We start from the raw sequence: 7,973 nt of genomic DNA, 5'->3' as shown, positions 1-7,973 counted from the left end.
TTTTTGTTGGTGCTGCACAATACACCAGTGTTCCATAAGGCTTTCATGGTCTTGACCTTTCAGAAATAGAAAACCAGGCCATCCTTTAAAGGTACCTTGTGGATTTGAACCAACCTTTCAGTTAGTAGTCCAGAATTAAACTTTTAATTTTTCCATCAATAATTTAAATTGAAAAAAAAAATCACATTATCTCTTCTTATAATTTAGAGCATTTAAAATGATGTGGAGAGTGCTGTGGCTCCATACAATAAGCACTGGACTGAGAACCACAAGCTTTTCAGTTTGAGCCTGCCAGTTGCTACATGGGAGAAAAAAGAGGCTTTCTGATATGAGAAAGATTTAAAGTATAGGAAAGTCTATTCAGGCTTGCAAGGAGTCCGAATTGACTGATGACACTTAACAACAATAACACTAAAATGATGTGAGTAACCCATACAATATATATGAGTGGATAGTTTAAAAACAAACAAACAAACAAATAAAAACAAAACAGAACATAACCATTAAAACAAGATATGTCCATTCATCATGTACAAATATCAATCTGTAAAAAAAACAAGTGCAGCAATAATTTGATTTCTGAAGTGCAAACCAAAACACAATAGACAACGCATTGAATTTTTTTTCTGAGAATTCTGTGTACCATTTAGTGATACATGACATAAAATTAGTAGCAATGACTTGCATAATTGAAATGTTTTACATTTGGGTTAAATGAAATCATTTTAGTCCTCTACTAAGGGAAAAATAGGTACTTTAATCATCAGGTTTCTAAAGACATAATTTATATTGTAATTAAAATAAATGTAATATAAACATTTCATTTTTCACTGATGATAACTATCACATTACAATTATTTTATTACATAAGTTTTAAAAAATAAAAGGGTTTTCAAAAAGTTTATGAAAATATGGAATAGGAAGATAATGGAATTTTTCCATGAACATTTGTAAGTCTCCTTGTGTGTGTCTTCCTTTTTTTTTTTTTTGGAAATCTCATCAAGTACTTAAGATTCCCTAATGCTAAGTTCTTAATAGTATGACAGTCTCCATGGAAACCAAATAACAAGCTAACTCTGTAGTAACATAAGTTCATGTACTCTGTATTAATAGTGTAGGCATGTCTAAAGCCATGCTTTAAAAAAAATATGCCTAATAGTAAATCAATGCAATATTTAAATAGAAAAATCAAGGTTAACTTCTCTCATAAGAAGTTGACAAATTTTAAAGAATTCATTTCAATTTCAGCACATTCTACTAACTTTTAAGACAGGGCATAGGGACAAGACTACAGAGTTAAATTAGCTATTGTTCATGAATTAAAGAAAGATGAAAATAAGATTATTGTTGTTGTAAAGTGCAGTCAAGTTGATTGCAACCCATAGCAACCCTGTATAGGGTTTCCAAGGAATAGCTGGTGAGCTTGAACCACTGACCTTGCAGGTCAAACAGCTTTGCAATCTGACGTATTAGCCCACAATGCCACACCAGGACTCCAAAAATCATGTGTTCATGATGCTAATGCTGAGAGTGATGATGCCAAATCTACTATGTATTAGAAATCCTACTAAGAATTTGTACGTTGTGCATCCTACATAGTATATATAGAATTATTCCTACTTACTAATGAGGGAATTAAGCTACAGAGATGGCAAGTTAAAATCAAAAGTGTGTGATTTAGAAGATTGGACTCTTAACTATTTCAACATTTTGTTCATAGATGTTGTTAAGTGGCATTGAGTCGGTTCCAACCCATAGCGACCCTGTACAGGGTTTCTGAGGGTGTAAATCTTTACAGGAGTAGAAAGCCTCATCTTTCTCCCGCGGAGAGGCTGGTAGTTTCAAACCGCTGACCTTAAGGTTCGTAAACCCAATTCGTAACCACTATGCTACCAGAGCTCCTTTTGTTCATAGTAGTGAAGTAAAATAGAGATAGTGAAATGGCTTGTATACTTAGAACGCATTTACTCTGTATTTATAACTATCATGCTAATTATATTTCAATGTATCATGGATTCTAAAATTTATAATGCAAAGCTAGAAAATGAAATAATCAACCAAGGGCTTGCATTCTAATATATTATCATCTTTAGTAAGTCATTCAGGAGTTCAACTAAAGATTGCACTCTTTAGTGTTGTAATTTCATGTTTCTTGATTCAGGCTCCATAATTCTTCTACTTAATGAGGAATATATTTACTACTATGTGCTTACTTATAAGAACTAAATGCTCCTTTCCTTTAAATTTATTTTGCTTATTTTACACAGCTTGATGTCCAAACAATTATTAGCTTCTATTTCATTGGTCTCCATAGTCTACTATATCTTGTTACATTTTCTTAGATATTATTTCTAAACATAATAGGCCACAATTCAATGATTTTACAATTGTAAGAGAAATGTTTATAAATAATCTTATGTTAACAGGAATAATTTATAATCTGTTTGAAATCCAAATCTTATTCTTAAGAGTTGGGTAAAGTAAACTACATAAATTGAATTTTTCATCTCTCAATTGGCAAAATTCTTACTCTGTGGCTTTATTGTATGTGTGTGTGTAAGAGAGACAGAGAAGATACTCTATGTGATGTTACCTCTAGAAATATAGAAGATTGTCTTTAAAATTACTTTATAAAATTTGGAAATGAAGGATATCACTAGATAGTGAGTTATTAAATATTATCCATTACTCAAATTAATAATATCCTATGAACAAACAGAAAGAATCAGTACCTGGAGAAGGACACCAGGTTGGTAAATTGGAGGGTCAATAACCAAGAGGAAGACCCCCAATGTGATGGAGTGATACAGTGACAACAACACTGGACTTGAATGTAATGGCAGCTTTGAAGATGTTACCAGATTAGGCTGTGTTTTGTTCCATTGTATATAGGGTGGGTGTGAGTTAGAACTGACTCTACGACACTTACCAACAACATGAAAAAAATGATTAATTGTGAAAGTCAAAAATAAAGGAAAATGGAAAAATTGCTCAATGAAATATACGTTATGACCTGACTGTAAGATTTACATGTTCATATAACTTGAAAACCTTACTTGACATGGCATCTAGAAAAAACCCTACAGAATTATTTTTCTCAGTTAAAATGATAATCCACTCCACACATTACTTTTCAACATTTTGTTATGAAAAATTTAAAATAAAAAGAAGTCAAAATAATTTCCCAGTTAACACCCTTATTCCCACCACATAGACTTCTTACTAATTTGGCTATGTTTGCTTTATCACTTAGGATTACAGCTATCATACATTTAAACAAAATATTAATATAGCTTATATTCTGATACCAAAATATGACATTACATATGTTGTTGCTATTGTCAATTGTTGTCTGGTTGATTACGGTTCATAGCAACCTTGTAAAAGGTTTCCGAAGAGTGACTACTGGCATTAAAGTTATGCATTTAAGTTATGGTTTTGGAGGAGAATTTTAAAAGTACAATGGACTGCCAAAGAACAAGCCAATTTGTGTTTGAAGAAGTACAACCAGAATGAACTTTGGAAGTCACAGATGACCAGACTTTGCCGTTCATACTTCGGACATACTATCAGGAGGGACCAGTCTGTAGAGAAAGATATCATATTCTATAAAGTGGAGGGTCAGAGAAAAAGAGGAAGTTCCCCCAATGAAATTGATTGACATATTGGCAGCATCAATAGATTCAAATGTAGCAAAGATTGTGAAGTTAGCACTGGATCAGGCAGTGTTTTGTTTTGTTGTGCAAAAGGTCTCCATGAATTGGTATTGACTCGATGGCACTTAACATAAGCAACTAAGTTCTTAAGTCTTAAATTAATCAAGTATGCAATAAAAGTCATTGATAATTACTGCATATTGGAAGGTGAAGGTTGAAAACAAAGAGGAAGGATCAGAAGGTGGAAAATATGTCCTAAATGATAGAAATGATGTTTGAGATCACGCGATAGAATTTTGCAAGAGCAATAATTTATTCATTAAAAATACACTTTCAAAACAACATAAAAGTGACTGTCTACATGGACCTCACCAGATATAATACACAGAATTCAAATTAACTAAATATTTGGGAAGAAGACAGTGGAGAAACTCAATATCATCTGCCAAAAGAGTGGTATTTGTAGATTGTAGAACAGACCATCCATTTCTCATATGTAAACTCAGGTTCAGGCTGAAGAAAATCAAAATAAATCTATGACAGCTAAAATATGACCTTTAATGCATCCCACAAAAATTTGATTATCACCTCAAAACAGTTTTGATATATTAGGCTCTAGTGACTGAAGACAAAAAGAGTTGTGGAACCACAGCAGGAACATCATACAAGCAGAATGCAAAAGGTCATTAAAAGGAAAATAAAATAAAATAAAAGACCTGGATGTTAGAAAGACTTTGAAGCTGGATCTCCAGTGTAAAGGAGCTAAAGTGAATGAAAGAAAACAGCAAGTGAGAGAGCTTGATAGAACACTTCAAGAAGACAAATTTAAGTATTATAATGAAATGAGCAAAAATGTGCAAAAAAACCATAAATGAAGTACATACTCTGCATTTTTTCAAGTTGAAAAAACTGAAGAAACAATTTCAGCTTCAACTCACATTGAATGATTCTATAGAGTACTGGTGTGGTGCTGAACGATAGGCACTGTACTACTAACTGAAAGGTTGGCAGTTCAAACACGCCAGTCACTCTTGGAAACCCTATTCAGGGTTGCTATGAGTCAGAACTGACTAGACAACACCCAAAAACAACAATGGACAAAATAACAAATGATTCAGAAAGCATCAAAACATAAAGGAAAGAATACACAAAGTCACTGAATCTAAAATAATTAGTCGGTGCTCAGCCATTTTAAGAGGTAGCATATGAGCAAGAACTACTGAAGGAAGAAATCCAAGCAGCACTGAAGACATTGGTGAAAAACAAGGCTCCAGGAACTGATGGAATACTTATTGCAGTATTTCAACCAACTGATTCAGCCATTGGATGCTCTCTGATCTATGTCAGGAAATTTGGAAGACAGATGCCTGGATACCCAATGAAAAAGATCCATATTTGTGCCTATTACATAGAGACATGACCCAGTAAAATGTGGAAATAATGAAAGTAATATTTAAGTTTTAAGAGTACATCGACAAGGAACTGCCAGAAATTCATGCCATATTAAGAAGAAGTGGAACTAGGAATATTTTTGCTAATTATATGAATATTGGCTGAAAATAGACAATACCTAAAAGGTGTTTATTTGTGATTTAGTGACTATGCATAGACTTTTAACTGTGTGAATTATAACAAATTTTGGATAACATCAGGAAGAACATGTATTACAGAATAAGTAATGGTGCTCATGAGACACTTGTACAAAGGTGAAAATGAACAATTTAAATTCAGAAAAGATCTGTGTTAGATTATATCTTTTCACCATACTTATTCAATCTGTATGCTGCACAAATAATCTGAGAAGATGGATTATATGAAGAAATACATGGCATCAGTATTGAGGAAGAATCATTAACAACTTGCAATATACGGATGATAAAACCCTGCTTGCTGAGAACAAAGAGGACTTAAAAAATACTTACTTATGAAGATCAAAGACTACATCCTTCAGTGTAGATTACATCTCAGTGTAAAGAAAACAAACATCCTCACACCTGAACCAAAAAATAACATCATAATAAACGGCGAAAAGACTGAGGTTGTCAAACACTTGATTTTGTTTATATCCACAATCAACACTCATGGTAGCTGCAATCAAGAAATCAAAGGAAGCATTGTATTTTGCAAATGTACAGAGAAATAAAACTTTATTACTTTATTAAAATTTTTAAAGAACAAAGATATTAATTTGAGGAGTAATGTGTGCCAGATCCAAACCATGATGTTTTCCATTGCCTCACATGCATGTGAAAATTGGACAATGAATAAGGAAGACCGTAAAAGAATTGGTGCATTTGAATTATCAAGTTGGAGAAGAATATTAAAAGAACTGTGGAGTGCCAGAAGAACAAACAAATCTTTGTTGGAAAAATTGCAACCAGAATGTCCTTTAAAAGTCAGGATGGCAAAAATTCATTTCTCATACTTGGACATGCTGTCAAGAGGGACCAATCTCTGGAGAAAGACATCATGCTTGATGCAGTGAAGGGTTAAGGAGAAAGAAGACCCCCAACAAAACAGACTGACAGTGGCAGCAGCAATGTTCTCAAACGTGAGGATGGCACATGATTGTTTTGTTTTGTTGCTATGACTTAGAAACGGCTCGATGACATTTAACAACAACATAGAACACTGGTTCTGCTGTAGGATAAACATTGGACTGCTAACAGTCCGCAATTCAAATCAGCATGCTGTTCCATGGAAGAAACATGAGGCTTTCAGCCTCTGTTAATGTTTGTTGTTGTTGTTGTTGTTAAGTGCGGTCGAGTCGGTTCCGACCCATAGCGACCCTGAACAGGTTTCCGAGGCTGCAAATCTTTACGGGAGCAGAAAGCCTCATCTTTCTCCCGAGGAGCAGAGGAACAGCTGATAGTTTCGAACTGCTGACCTTGTGGTTCGCAGCCTGATTCGTAACCACTACACTACCAGAGCTCGTGTTGTTATAGCCTTAGAAATCCTAAATAGGATCGCTATGTATTGATACCGAATCAATGGCAGTTAGTTTGGTTTTGGTTTTAGAGCTGAGTAGTAAATGTTGTTTTCAGATAGTATTAATCCTTAAACTTTTGTCTTCTTTTGAAAATAATTTAGTCATTGCTAGTCCTGGGGAGCGCTATGGATTCCGAACCACAAAGTCAGTGGAAGGATGAGACTTTCTGCTCCGCAAAAGATATACGATCTCAGAAACCTTCAAAACTGACTCTATGGCACTTAATAACAATTGTTAGTTCTACGTATTTGTCTAAAAAGATTAGAATTGCTCAATTTTCACCAAGAAAATTGAGTGTGGTAGAAATTCTGAATTAATTGATTTAAATCTATATAATTGTAGGTGAATGTGACATCTTAATTATGTTAAGTCTCAAATTGTTCTGTTTGATATGTTTATTTGTTTAATTAATGATTTTTGTAACAAGATTTGTGCTTTTCAATGAGATTTTGTCATTAATTTGTATAATGTGTACTACTAAGTAGTTTGTGATTTTATATTCTATAAATTAAATTGAGTTTATTTCATTTATAAGTTCTTTGAAACATACATTTTTTACTGATCTTGTAACCTGTGAATTTTCTAACTTGCCATCAGTTGTCATTGTTTTGTATCATAGCTATAATTTTCTACATGCAGGATTATGCCATCTGCACATAAGAACAGTTTTATTTTTTCTCATTACAATCTTATGTCTTATTTCTCTGCACTTTAATATATTTCCTAGACTCCTGGTGTGGTGTCGTGGGATCAATTTGGACTGTGAACCACAAGGTTGGCAATTCAAACCCATCATCTTGGAAACCATATACAGGGTGATTATGAGTTAGAATCAATTGGACGAAATTTAACAACAACAATATATTGCCTTGAACTGCTTTCTATAGAGACATAGAAAGATAAAGCTTTATATATTTAGATATGTAACAGATCATTCAGTGACTTTGTAGGATAAGCACAGGACTGCTAACCACAAGATGGGTAGAAACAGTCCACCAGCCATTCTAGATGGGAAAGATGAGATTTTATGTTCCTGTAAAGATTTACAGAATGGATGCATTTGAGTTATGGTGTTGGAGGAGAATAATGAAAGTGCCATGGTTGCCAAAAGAACCACCAGAACCGTGTTGGAAGAAGTGCAGCCAGAGAGTTCCTTGGAGGCCAGGATGGCCAAACTTCGTCTCTCATATATCAGACATATTGTCAGGAGGGACCAGTCACTGGAGAAGAATATCATATTTGGTAAGACTGAGGGTCAGATAAAAAGAGGAAGACCCCCAATGAGATGGATTGGCCAAGTGGCAGCACTGATGGACTCAGCATAGAAA

Source organism: Chrysochloris asiatica, unplaced genomic scaffold (genome assembly GCF_000296735.1).
Source record: "Chrysochloris asiatica unplaced genomic scaffold, ChrAsi1.0 scaffold00480, whole genome shotgun sequence".
Taxonomy (NCBI): domain Eukaryota; kingdom Metazoa; phylum Chordata; class Mammalia; order Afrosoricida; family Chrysochloridae; genus Chrysochloris; species Chrysochloris asiatica.
Note: the sequence above shows the minus strand (reverse complement) of the source record.